The 14,771-nt window shown below is 41.7% G+C and overlaps 1 pseudogene across 1 annotated transcript in view; it reads left to right on the top strand.

The window, feature by feature from the left end:
* Positions 1–14,771, top strand: part of LOC307039487 (retinoic acid receptor gamma-like) — a 41,609-nt pseudogene that overhangs the window by 7,184 nt on the left and 19,654 nt on the right. The window contains exon 2 of the transcript XR_013810662.1: positions 5,838–6,214. The product of XR_013810662.1 is annotated as a retinoic acid receptor gamma-like (transcript). The remainder of the gene's footprint in view (positions 1–5,837; positions 6,215–14,771) is intronic.

Here is a 14,771-nt window from a genome sequence, read left to right as displayed (position 1 = left end):
ACACAAAAGATCTTTGTTAAAATAGTCGCAAGGACTCTGGCCTTCGCAGTGAAGAAAAACCGCAGCAGAGCCAAGCAGTTACAGAAAATATGTCAATACGGGAAATATGACTTTCAAAACAGCACTCACTGCGCTGACTGTTGCTTTGTCTGACTTGGTAGCATGTTCTGAATGTGTACAACTTAAGGATGTTCAAGAATTGAGTTCTAATAATAGTAGCACAGATAAAGATGATTGGTCTATGTCTTCTCTGAGCCATTTATATCAGTCAGGGTAGACTAAATATCGGAAACACCCCTGAGTGTGGTGCCAAACAATTCAACTGCACCACAAACTGCAGCCTTCAAGTTAAATCAACACCTCTATTAACATTTCTTAAAAAGCTCAACATTTGCATCTTCATAATGGTAGAATTGATTTCAGTGCCGTCGTGTAGGACTGCATTAATTTCACCATATAGGTACCTATAAACTGGCAACTGATAAGTGTAATTTAAAATATATGTTTTGTATATTTTAAATTCCCTGATATAATAAAAAATATGTCATGTGCATGACATGGCATTAATAATGAGCAAAATGTCCTGAAAAGTGAGCCACTCGGCACCCATGTATGAACGACGGCTTATCCTTGGAAATCTGCCATTGAACTGTAATTAGATGGAAACCTAAATAGCACATCCCAAGCTGTAACAACTTAAACTCTCCTTGTTGGGCTCAGTGAAGACATTTTGAACGTCTTGAAGCTTCTACTTTGAATAAAGCGATGTATCCAAACCTTAAGTATAGGTTCCCTGACCCCCTATGAGGCTAAGAGGGTTTTTGTGGTATTTTGTTTGGTTGTTGTTGCTTTGCTTATATACATTTTTTCATTGGTATAGTGCTTTTAAATGTTGTAGATTGGGGACGGGTTGTGACAAGTGAATGCATATGTTAGAAAAGTTCAATAAAGATATACGAAGAAAAAAAAAAAGAATCCTTTGTATGAAAAGCTTAGTTTCTCAAACTTTAAAAACAAACACTTTGCATGTGGAGTGATGAACTCTTGAGCACACTCTTATGGTTTGAGCTTTTTAATGAGGTGCCGCAGCTAACGTTTCCAAATAAAGCATGTTTTGATCAACCAATTTTTTTCATTAAGGCCAGGTGGTACTGAGCCCTCCAAAACTGTTTAGGGTATGTGCGTCCAGCGCCTTTAAAGGCCCACCGAATACAATTGTGGTGGATTGTTGTAAACCCTTTTGATTGGAGGTAATTTCTACTGAAGATATCTACAAACAGAGAAGTTTGTGGATTACAGAGTCAAACTAGGATAAAAACTATTTCAATGTTGTGATTATGTGAGTACTACTTACTAGCATTTATTTATCTCAATTGTATTATTGATGGAGAAATCTCAAAAGTACTAATTTAGCATAACGGTTGATTTTAGTATCATAAAGGCCTTATTTATATAATAGATTATAATCAATGTGTGCATCACTCTTTATTGGTAAAGTAGGAGATTATTTGTTTTGCTACATACTGCTGGGTGGCTTTTTAATGTATACAACATTTTTCTTAACCTGTAATAATATACAGTACATAGTTTGTTGATTACATTTTGCTTTAATAATCTAAAGCTGAATCTTCTGAGTGTGTGTGTGTGTGTGTGTGTGTGTGTGTGTGTGTGTGTGTGTGTGTGTGTGTGTGTGTGTGTGTCAGTGGCGGCGCCAGAGATTTTCTCTAGGGGGTGCTGTGGGGTAGCTTGACGTTTCATAGAGGGTGCTCAAACTTTAAGGGTTTCCCATTAATGCACCAGCGCTACAGTTGAATTTTCTACTGCAACTCATACTTGTTAACCCTCCCGATTTTCGCGGGAGACTCCCGATTTCATTGCCCTCTCCCGGTTTCCTCCTGGGGTCATATTTCTCCCGCATTTCTCCCGATTTCTGACAAAATCAGATTTACTCAGGACTGTTTCCACTCGCACTTTAATACAGCTACACCATTGTTTGGTTTCCATGGTAACACGTCTCTTTAGTAGCGCGCGCAACTGAAAGTCTGAGAGGGTGAGGCAGATAGTCACAGAAAACAAAACCAAAATCGACAACTACTCTACTCTCTGCTCACTCCTTTCCTGCCCACACATATGCTCCATCAAGGATGGTGCTACAGGCCGCAAGGCATTGCACTTAGAACTACAATATAAGCATGTTAATGTTAATCTAACAGCTCCGGCGATCCACTAGCACCCCCCCCCCCCCCCCCCATCTTGCATTTTGAAATGCTCCCGAAGATTTTTTTTTTAAATATTGAAGTTAAAAGCATCAATCTGGTGCACTTTGAGAGCAAAATGAAGAGATCTATGGATACATCTCTCAACATACATATGAAACAGAACTGTAAACAGATTTACTATTTCTTTATAGATATTTTACAAATCACTCCCCTTTTAAAACAAAACGTTTGAGACCCACTGAGATAACTAGACTAAAGTTAACTATCTAAACACTGAGAGTCCTTTACTTCACCTGAGCTGAGGTTATCTGAGACTCGCAGTCTGACAGAAGAGAGTTCTCCCTCCACTTTGTTGTTGAAAAAGCTCCTTATATCCGTTAGCTTGGCTAGCTAGCACCAGATGCTAACCACAACGATCTGCGGTAGAGCTAGAGACCCACCGGTGCTCGCGCACGCACACAAAATGGCTCGTGCCACACACACACACAGAGCAGAGCTTGAATGAAACACAGAGAGCCAGAAGTAAGCTACTTGTACTCACGAGGCCTATTATGTGCAGAATCCCTCTCGTTTTCAGGTGGTTTTGATTGAGTGTCCATACGTGGACGTTTAAGGACTAAAAAACGATCCATTTGTCACTTTGCTGTTAGCAAATAATTTGGCGCTCCAGCTAACAGGAAGTCACTCAAGTGTCACAAAGTAATTTAGCCTATGGGTAGGTCCAGTGCTTGAATTGGGCCGGTACTCACCGGTACGCAGTACCGGCACTTCTGATTTTTACCCATGCGGTACCGGCACTTCTTACTGAGTACCAGCCGCCGGCAATATACGTATATATTGTAAACGCAACGCAGCGCAAATGTGGGTCTGACTCTGCCTCACAGAGGGTGACTGGCTGTCTACATGACGTGGCCTGCCGACATTGCCACTTTCATACAGATCATACTAATGCCCTCGATTGGTCTCTGTGTGTCATTCAAGCTCGGGAGGGTGTGTGTTGGTGTATGTGTGGCGCGAGCGAGCGGAGAGCGCGCGCACCGGTTACGTGTATTGTTGTTAGCATCTGGTGCTAGCTAGCTGCGCTAACGGATATAAGGAGCTGTTAAAACAACAAGGTGGAGGGAGAGTCCTTTGCTGTCAGACTGAGAGGCTGATAACTACAGCTCTGGTGAGGTAAATTACTCTTTGAGTCTTTAGATAGTTAACTTAGTTTAAGTTATCTCAGTGGGTCTCAAACGGTTCGGTCACCATTTATGTAAACACATATTTCCATTTGAGGGGGTAGTGATTAGTAAAATATGCATGAATAATACAAACAAAATGTTAACTAGGTGAAAAAAGGTAAGATAAACTTGTTGAGAGCTAAAACTAGTCTTTGCTGTTGCCTCAAAGAGGAGCAGGGGGGAGAGGAGGGAGACAGGAGAGGCCGATTCAGGAGCCCAGACACACTCACAACTATAAATGAACCAAAAACAAATAAATAAACAAGTGTCAATGTTTTTTCATATTGGATATTGTATGTTATTGGTTATGGCCATGTACTTATGATTTTATGATTATTTAAATGTATACATTTTTGTTTCATATGGGTGTAGTCTCTTTATTTCCCCCTCAAAATGCACCAGATTGATGCATTTAAGTCCAACATTTAAAAAAAAATCTTACCGGGGGAGCATGCCCCCGGACCCCCCTATAGGATTTGAGGCCCGGCCCCACTGTTCCCAAATAGATGTGCAATTTTTTTTTAAATAGTAACCCATCTCCATGTGTTTATTTTTGCGTAGTAGATTTAAACTAGAGGGCTATCACTTTGTGCAGCAACGCTATTGACAAATAAATCCAGCAAAATGGCACAAAAAACTGGTAGTGGCCTCAGGGACGAGGAGTCATTTAACCAGCCAGTAGGAGTCAAGCTTTACTTTCTTTTATATCCATAAAGAAAAAGTAAATCTGTTTACAGTTGTTTCATTATGGATGTTGAGAGGTATCCATATATCTCTTCATTTTGCTCTCAAAGTGCACCAGATTGATGCATCTCACTTCAATATTTTAAAAAAAATGTTCCCGGGGGAGCATGCCCCCGGACCCCCCTAGACTAGAGGGTGTCAGGTCCACTCCTCACTTATAAAAATTGCACTTTCCCACTGCACCCCCTCTAATCTCAGATGCACCCTGAGTCATTTTGTTTAAGTACAGTGAGCCTTTCTAAAATATACAGTAAAGAGACAAACCCACCAGCATTATAGGATATACTATGACTTTGTGCCAAATACTTGTTGCTGATTTAGAGTACTGGCACCTTTTTTATTCCAATTCAAGCACTGGGTAGGTCAAAAATCTAATGGGTGCTGGCCATTGGCCAGGTGGGAGCTAGGGGGTGCTTCAGCATCCCCTAGCTCCCCCCTGGCGCCGCCCCTGGTGTGTGTGTGTGTGTGTGTGTGTGTGTGTGTGTGTGTGTGTGTGTGTGTGTGTGTGTGTGTGTGTGTGTGTGTGTGTGTGTGTGTGTGTGTGTGTGTGTGTGTGTGTGTGTGTGTGTGTGTGTGTGTGTGTGTGTGTGTGTGTGTGTGTGTGTGTGTGTGTGTGTGTGTGTGTGTGTGTCTGACTTTGTGTGTGTCCTGTAAAGAGTCTCTGCTCTTGCCAGTAGTTCACCTTCACATGTGGAACAGTTTATTTATAATCAGGCTCGGGCGACTCTTTGTAGCCGCTCTGTAATGCGCTGTAGTTGACAGCGTGTACCTGTATCAGTCCACCTGAGTTACTCTGTCATAAATGAGGAACACAGATATAAATTGATGGTTTATAAGATTATGTGGAATTGATATGTTTCACTCTCTGTGTTTCCACTCAATCTGAGTTAAACAGTAAATTGGGGCACAATTCATAACTCTCTCCGTTCTCCGTCACCCACCCTGGGTGTTTAATTCCCATGCCAAAGCAGGCCCAAAACAACAAGAAATTCTTTGGCCGGGCGTTCTTTACCACAGCTCCACCACAGAGAGTGAAGCTCCACCCTCTCATGAAATCAGTGATGAGAGAGTCACAGAGAAACAGGAGGACAGGGCTGTCCTCATATAACTCCCTGACGGGGTCACAGAGACACCACGAGTCCTCCGGAGAGACGGAGAAGGTGAGACGCTGAGATCCTCAGAAACTCCTGAGAGGTTTGTGCTCCTCACGGAGGACACAGAGTGCTTATGGTGCGGGCTACAGTGAGACTGAGCAGGTCATGTGTGTCTGTTGATGGAAAGGGTTAATTGCACCCATGTTGTGGCTGACTGTTCTCGAGCAGGCTGGCTACAGTCAGGCTGGCAAAGGGAACAGAGAGACCCTTTTATAATTCAGTTCTACTGATTGAAATCATTGCATGACTATGAAGACAGACAGAAAGCATGAGAGAAGTGTTTCTCTCTCTTCAGCTCTCGCTTCTTGCTCTTTGTTGTCTTGGTTTTTATTCCCGGTTTGAAATGTACTTTTGAGCGATTTCAGGTTTGGCTGCTGGTGTTTTTTAATGAATTGTTGTTATTGATTAGACTTTAGATGAGTTTCTGTGCTCTCTATAGGCCAGACTTTAATTCTAGTATCTAACCCCTCCTCCTTCTCTTCCCTTCCTTTCTACAGTCAGCTCCTGTTTGAGTTTTGGTCACGTGACTCCTCCCTGGTCAGCATCCCTCTCACCTCTCTGCAGCCTGACAACAGCTGAGAGGGGCTGGATGGCAGAAGCCCATTTCAAACTCATTGCAGGCCTCTGACGAAGACCACTCGGAAGGAGGAAACACGCAAGAGAGTCAGAGAAAAGTCACCACAACCACCAGAAGCACTTTTCACGATGGCAACCAACAGGGAGCACCAAATGCGTCACATGACCGGCTTCCCTCGCACTATGTACCCGTTCACCTTTAACTCCATGCGGAGCCACTCCCCCTACGACCTGCTGGCCAGCAGCCACCTCTTCGGACGCTTTGGGGCAGACCTTCCCAAAGAGATGGCTGCATTGTGTGAGTAATAAAACAATAACTCAGTATTTGTTACACAACTTACACAAACAACCTGGGGCTATACATCACTTCTATTATTTACAAACGTGTTATGTATAGCTGTGACACATTCACAACAACATTTGGTGTATTTATTCTTTCAAAATCACATGAAGATGGACAAAGATGCTTCTAACAAAAAGAATACCATCATATTCAGACCTACAGCCCAAAAATAAATGATCCCAGTCAGCTTTATTCAGATTGAATAGAAAATGTGGTAAAACAATTTAATATAATGATGAGGCTCAAATTGTTCCATGGTTCAATCAGGAAGCAAGAAATCCTGATCCCCAAACTGTTGCACATGACGAGATAGTGTGCCGGATGTCCGCGTCATGACAGCCCTGCCGTGTGGAAAACAGTGGAGACAGTTTTGTCTTCAGGGTCAATTGAGGTTATAATCAGGCCAAAAATCATGCAGAGAGGAGAAGAGAGGAGAAGAGAGGAGAAGAGAGGAGAAGAGAGGAGAAGAGAGGAGAAGAGAGGAGAAGAGAGGAGAGCAGTATAACATGGTCCCGGGTGTAATGTGCTTCTTTCCATAGAATCTAAATCTTTAAAATCATCATTTGAACGGAGACACAGGCATTTTCTCAAAAGAAGATGAAAGTTGTTTATTTCAACTTGCAAACGCAGTGTGTTTGAATAGAGGGCACATTGAGTCACAGGGGGCGCTGTTGCACTTCCCAGTGACACACACAGACCCAGAGAGTCGGGGAAACACTAACAACATTGTCAGTGTTTAGAAAATGAAGTTGATTTGAAGAGAGGAGGACACATTCTCCTTTAATTACCCTAATTCATTTCCTGAAGAAGCTTTAACTCATCTCCTTATTTTTATTCTTTACTCTTCTCTTCAGTATAATTATATTACTCTGACATTACAGGATTGAAGCGCAATGTTTTATGAATCTGCATTCAGATAATTATAACCCTTTCACTACTCATGTCACTTCCCTGTAATGCTTGTGTTGTAGCAATGTGAAGTTATAAGTATAAATAAGAAAACCTTGCCTCAATTAGTAATAAAGCATGCAAGAAACAACAGACAGAAGTCATACAACTTCATTGAAATCAACCATAAGAGTTCATACAGTTACTATGAATTAGTATAAGAGACACATATTGACAAAGGTCTATTCTTAGACCTGATCATACAATCATTGTTGACAGTGTTTGGTTTGTTTGCACTCCACTCTCTTTCTGGGAATATCCAACATTAATATAGAAAAAAATGTAAGGATAACAAAGAGAGTATTTCCTCCACAGATCAGCTTTTGTTCATTCAAAGTAAATGCATGCAGGTACCCGAAGCTTAAACTCATCATTGTGTTAATATAAATGCTACTATTCCTAAGTTAGCTAGTCTCTACATTTGACTGCTGTACAGACGTTGAAGTCATTTCAAAAGTTAGGCAGAATAGCTCGTATCCTTATTAATCTCTATTCCGATCGTTATACTAGGCTGCGAAGTGTCTGTCAAACACTTACACAGTATCTCTCCTCCTGTACACTGACACCTGTTGCTGAACACTGCTGTCAATCAGTGTGTGTATGAGCGTGTCTCATTGTGTGCACATAATGTGTTCATTGAGCGGCTGATATCTGTTTATTTAGAGACTCGGGTGTAGCACGCACCATGTCATACATCTTTGGCATGTTGCCCCTGGGAGTATTTCACACATTTTAAGACAGAGACAGAAAGATGTGAGGGGCCGATTATGTCAGTCAGGATCGACAGCAATACAGATGGGCATGCGTGAAAAAACAAGAGGCCTTAAAAACGTTCGGGTAGATATCTCAGTCACAGTTCTTTCTCAGGTTGTCTTTATTTCATTGGTCATGGAATAGTGAATTGTGATAAAAAAACATTTGAGTAATTAGACCACCAGCATTGGTTGAGTAATCAAAACTTTAGTTTAAAGTTTAATTCTGAAAAGAGAAAAGTCCTTAAATGAGGCTTGTGAACAAGGCCCTGCCCTCAAGTAGCACCAGTGAACACTTTAATCTACAGTGCACATTTATAAACTGTGTATTCATTTACTGATCAACTACTTTTCTACATATCGAGATTTCTCTGTTTAGCAAATTTATCTCTGATCCTCTAAAATGTTAATGCAAGTCAAATAATAATTCTTGAAATAATTTGAATAATAACAAATGCCCTGATGGTTTCTAGGATTGTACATTTTCATAGGATTTGTTGAAGAGGGAAAACAAGCTTGCTTACTGACAGTGAACACTAAGTCACTAAGTCATCTAAACTTGGCAACCTGGATTTCACTTACCGTTCATAGACTCTATATGTTACAGATGCCAGCGTTTTTGGCCTGGGTGCCCAACAAACATGTTAGGGAAGTGAGCACGGCATCGCAGGAATTATTCAACCAAAGAAGAGCAATGTTTGGCAGTAGTATATACCTGGTGGGCAGGACCTTCACTGTTGTCACACAACCGTCATCTCTGGTTTTTCAAAACTAATAAACGCAATGCTTGTCTGATCTGATCCGCTGTATGAGTTCACCTTCACCATGGAGTATTAAAAAGGGAAATATAGTAAAGCCCTGTGTAAGCTCATTTTGACAACACCAACCTTTAGTTCCTCACCTGAGCTTCAGTCCAGCCTGCCAAGTGATACATGTACTAAAACCTCCACATATCCAAGGAGACCATCTGGAAACAGGACAACCCTAGCATTCAGGAACTGCACGAGACCAAACTAATTCTCAGATCCTTTGTGGTTTCCGCTCTGAATTGACTAACACTCTTGAGCCTTGGTCATAATGAGGGTAAGGAGCTGACACATTTATCTATCAGCTACATTTCAAGAAATAGCTTTATTAACTCTGTAGACATCTCTGTATGTTGTGGTGTTAAGCCAACAATGGTTTCTAGTCCTGATTATTTTTACAGGAGGAAGACTAACCATGAAAATAATGAATCCATTATTTACCATCAAGTGAAGCTGCAGTAAATGACTTACCTCTCATTAGTGCAAAGTGAACAAAATGATAGGAAATTACTATAGAAGTTTAAGGGGGATTTGCCAATTAATACAAACCAGGTCCTAATCAGTGTGAGTGGAAGACTGGACTTTGTTCTCTAATGAGATGAAACTCCACACATCCCTGGACTTGCAATGAGTGGATATCCACATCAAAAGCTCCCTGCTGTGTATTCAATCACACAGTAAGTCCTGCCCTCTTTTCCTAATAGCAGTGGGAACTGGGAATTAAGGCCCAGACGCACAAAACCGACATCAAAGAACTAGTGATGACGTAGGCCGACTGTTGCTGTGCCTCACGATGCCGGCCAAAAAGTTGGACTTAGACACAAAGCAAAGATTATAGCCAACAGCCAACAACTACGCACGTTGGGTGCATGGAAATGAGTAAATAACTCCAGCTGGCAGCTGTAGTTTGTTTTTGTCATACACAGACGGAAACCAGAAAAAAAGTAGTGCTGTAGATCAACAAGCCCTTGGTCCTTTTTGACACTGCTCTGACTCACCATTTAGTATCATTCAGGACGGTCCTCTCACTGTCAATGTATCTGAGTAATGGAATGATGCAGGAAAATGAAAATGTAGTCGAGCTGAACAGCCAATGAGAGTGATGTAGGTCGAAACAGAAGTTTGCATCTCAAGGGAGTTAATTGACTAAAAGCCAATGGGATTTTTCCGTTGGATTTCCGTATATTGCAGAAATAAGTTCTGTGGCAAACACACATTGATGACAATTACCTCATTTTGTTCGGCAGGATAATCTCCAAACAATAACACCACTGTGTAGCATAAATACAAGCAGCAGAAATAGAAACAAACTCACGGGCTCTGATTCAAATCTCTGCAGCTTGTGTTAACCACAGACCATCTAACTGCAAACACAGAGAAATCACCGTTGACTTTGAGACAAGGCAACCGGATGTGGTAACATTACAAGTCATTTCTGGGTTTTATGACTTATTCCTGTACCACTCTATAGACTGAAAAGCAGCCGACAGTGTCCAACTATAGCCCGAGATGCTGAACACACCGCAAAAACAATGTGTCATATCCTTTATATATACAGTCTATGGTCATATCCCAACTAACTGCCCTAAATTGTTTGTCAGGATGAACTTTAGTATAAGAGCGCCCAAGGAACTCTTCATGGTCAAAGCTCTTATGCCCAGTGCTTCCTGGTAATACTATAAATACATGTGAGTGCAAGTAAATATTTCCCCACCAGTTTTTTTGAACAATATATTCCTTTTTTCATGACATTAGGATAAAAATTCAGTTTACATTGGAATAGTTGTTTGGTTATGAAAAGGAAGAAAGTTCACTGTAGTGAACACGAGGAAAAGTGTATTTTTCCACAACGAACACAATGTCCTTTCGTAATTTCTGTACTAGTCACATCTTGTTCTTTGTAATGGTGTGTGTGTGCATGTGCGTGTGTGTGTGTGTGTGTGTGTGTGTGTGTGTGTGTGTGTGTGTGTGTGTGTGTGTGTGTGTGTGTGTGTGTGTGTGTGTGTGTGTGTGTGTGTGTGTGTGTGTGTGTGATATTAGTAACTTGAACCTAAAGGCACAGAGCTAGGCTTGTGTGTTTTTCTTTGTGTCTTTCATCACAGGCACTCTGTTTAAGCACATACACACATAATTGTTCGTGCGTCCGAACTCACTCACACACACACACACACACACACACACACACACACACACACACACACACACACACACACACACACACACACACACACACACACACACACACACACACACACTCACACACACACACACACACACACAAATTTCCACTGCCACTCTGTAGGCTGCACATTCCAACACCCATGAATATCACAAACCAGCAGTCTTGCACTCCTTCCCTCACATTTGTGACTATATTTGTGCGCTTGCTGATGACCGCAGTGAGACTTTATCCAAATATCTGCGGCTGTAGAGAGAGAGAGAGAGAGAGAAAGACCATTGTTCAGCTCTGTGTGTTTGTGTCAGACATGACGACAGGATGAATAGCCGAGAGACCGGATTGTAAATAGTTGTAATGTGACTCGCTCGTCTTATAAAATGTGTGTGGAAGAACGCAGAAGCCTGCAGTCTACCTAACTGACATGGTGAGAGTTTAAGTCAAAGAAAGTGAGGCAACTTGTTCTTTGTTCTTCACATTTGCACTGCATTTGTGTGTTACTTTTCCTCAAAGCAGCAACAGGGGGCAGGGTGCTGTGAGGCGGGGAGGGTAATTGTCTCAAGGTGTGGAGAGAGCTCCGCAGGCTGATACTGTGCTCTGCTCCCTGCGGTGTGTCATTGTAGCGTGTGTGAGCGTCTGTTTGTGTGTGTTATCAAGGTGAAAGAAAGGTACAAACTCCACTTACTGACCACTAAAGAAAAGAAAGAACTTGCAACATGAGTCAAAAATGTGAAGGAAGAAAACAGCAGAACGGGTGCAGGCTGCTATTCTCCAAATAATAAGGAGAACAATAAAAAGAAATGGATTCAGGGGGTTCGGAGAAATATAGGCAACCAAACAAACAAGAGGAGAAAAACAAAGAAATAGAGAATTGTAACACACAAGGGTAGTATGAAGCTCAGGAAGCCACAGGCAGGTCAATTTGGGAAGTCAGTGTGTGTGTGTGTGTGTGTGTGTGTGTGTGTGTGTGTGTGTGTGTGTGTGTGTGTGTGTGTGTGTGTGTGTGTGTGTGTGTGTGTGTGTGTGTGTGTGTGTGTGTGTGTGTGTGTGTGTGTGTGTGTGTGTGTGTGTGTGTGTGTGTGTGTGTGTGTGTGTGTGTGTGTGTGTGTTAGAGCCCCAGTGGGGGTTTCTTCTAGAGTTCATCCCTCTTGAACGAGGGAAGGAAAGGGAGGAGGGTGAGGCTCTCTCGTATACAAACTATCCAGACTCTGGGCCAGTGTGGTTCGCCTGCAGCAGAGTCCCACTTCTGTGTGACTGAACTATCAAATAAGCTCCGGGAGGGAAGATAACTGAATCAATTTTGAACTGAATTGAAGGAATTGAGTTAGATACTCCCATATGCCAAAAACAAATGGAAAGAGAAAGAGAAGCTTTACGAGGCAAATACAATTGCAGTAGGGACATGGAAAAGGATGACCATTGAGAAGGAAAAGTAGAAATGATGTGGGGACTGAAACAGATCAGACTTCAGGCTTAACATTAAACTTTAAAAGCTCAGACCCAACTGGCAGAAATACTACATTTTTGAGTAATGTCCTCTCCCTGGAAGAAATATAAAGCCATGTTCAACACCATGTTCAACTACAATGTATTTTAAGGGTCTGTAAATCCTCCCATTATTGTTTTGAGGATGTTTCTTGGAAAAAGGTTTTTAATATCGCAGAATATAGGTAAAATACTGATAGTGTTCAATTCGACTTTACCACATGAACAAATTCCAATTAGGTGCCAGGAGTTGCCAAACATGTGTCAACAAACAAGTATGCAATTCAACATATATATGAAGCATAAGGTAATATTAATATATGTAAATATGAATCAATATTCATTTGAGTTTAAAGTGGGCGGTTGTTTTAAAGGAACGTTTTTTTAGTGAATAAACATTTGATTGTAAATTCAACGAAACATAAATCGAATAACTGACTCTGAACATTGTCTCTATTTTACACATTTATATTTTGTGTAAATATTGTCCGATTCTGATAAAGTGATTCCAGATACAGGGAATAACAACATCTAAATAAGGAATTATTCTCTATTATTATTCTTTTGTTTGATTTCCTGTTTGTTTTTCAGGGTTTTTGTTTGTCCTGTTTTATTGTATTTATATTAAATGAATAATAAATAGAAGTCCAGTATACATTTACTCAAGTACATGCTCAAGTACTGCAAGGATTTCCATTTCCTGTTACTTTATTCTAAAGTTAGTTTAAAGAAAATCAGATAAGTAATACAAGATATAATCATCAATAATTGTTTAATTTATTATTTTATAGGGTAAGAAGGACTTTGTAAAAACAAAGTAAAAATAATCAGCTCCTTCTTTGCAGCAGGTACTTTGAATGAATATACACATTTATAATGATTGTTATCCAACAGTAAACTTATTATTCAGAAATTGGCCAATGTGCAGAATGAGTATTTTCGCTTGTATTACTTCAAGTAAATTCTGATGCTTTTACTTTGTAATTTAGCTTGAGTACATTTAGGAAGGCTGGGCTTTTACTTGTATCCCAGTATTTCAACACTTTTGTTTTAGTAGTTTATAACAAAGAAATAGTATTATCCTAGTACTCCGTCCACCTCTGAGCAGTGCAACACAATACCATGCTTTTAATTTGGGGGAACTTTCCAAAATGAGTATGTGTCAACAGGTGTTTCCCTGTCACCACTGCAATCCTTCTGTCCGTACAGAAACCGCACCAGAGAATCCATTTACGAGGAAATTAGAAAATGACACTCACTAAATTGCCTCTCTCTCAGCACCTTCTCTATTTGCTCAAAACAAACCTGTGTGGCGGGACTTTTTGCAGAAATGTGGTAGAGCTGTACTGTTTATAAGAGAGGCAATTCTCCCGGCTGTGGTAAAACAAAAAGAGGAATTCATGCAGACAAATAAAGAAGAACGAGTCAAGGGAGGGGAAGTGAGGAGTGTTTGTTTTCATTATCAGAATATGAAATATGGAGGAGCAAGTTGGATAACTTGAAGGAGGAAAGGGGGAAGGAGAGAAACTTTGGTGCCTGACCAATCAGAAAGCAGTTACACACCCCCCCCAGGCACTGTGTCCCTCCCCCTTCTTCTCCCCCGACCCCACCTCCTTTCTCTGCGCTGAGAGAGCATGTGGATAGTTGGCTGAGTCTGTGGTGGAGTGAGAGAGGCCCAGAGAGCCGGCAAGAGGGGAGCTCAGATCAGTAAAAAGCAGTCAAGAGAAAGCAGGAAGGCAAGCAAGTGATCCTGGAAGAGAGGGGGTGGAATTAGTTTGGGTTGTAGAGTAGAAAAGAGGTAAGAAAGAGAGGATTCTGTGCTTCCAGAGGACTTGGTTGGGACAGGACACGCAGTCCTGCCTGGGGGCAACAAGAGACCAACTCACAGAAAGAGAGGGAACACCTGGAGCAGGCAGAGTTACACTCACAGGAAGCCTCAGACTCTACACTCACTTTGTCTCAGCTCGGCTGCAGCAGGCTATAGTTGTGTTTGCTGTGATTTGAGAGGAGCATGTTTGACTGCATGGAGGCTCTGGGGCTGGCCCCTCGGCCCCTCTTTGATGTATCCGGACAAGGGTCCTGCATGCTCAGCAAGGCCAGCTCGTACTTCTCAGGCCTGGACCCCTACGCCTGGGCCGGGACCGGCAGCATTCAGTGTGAGTACTCCATCCTGCTGGCCATCACACTGGTACAGAGCAGCTGTGTGTGTGTGTGTGTGTGTGTGTGTGTGTGTGTGTGTGTGTGTGTGTGTGTGTGTGTGTGTGTGTGTGTGTGTGTGTGTGTGTGTGTGTGTGTGTGTGTGTGTGTGTGTGTGTGTGTGTGTGTGTGTGTGTGTGTGTGTGTGT

The sequence above is a fragment of the Notothenia rossii genome (genome assembly GCF_949606895.1).
Source record: "Notothenia rossii genome assembly, chromosome: 5".
Classification (NCBI taxonomy): domain Eukaryota; kingdom Metazoa; phylum Chordata; class Actinopteri; order Perciformes; family Nototheniidae; genus Notothenia; species Notothenia rossii.
The sequence above is the reverse complement of the archived record's forward strand: the minus strand, read 5'-3'. Positions and strand labels throughout refer to the sequence as shown.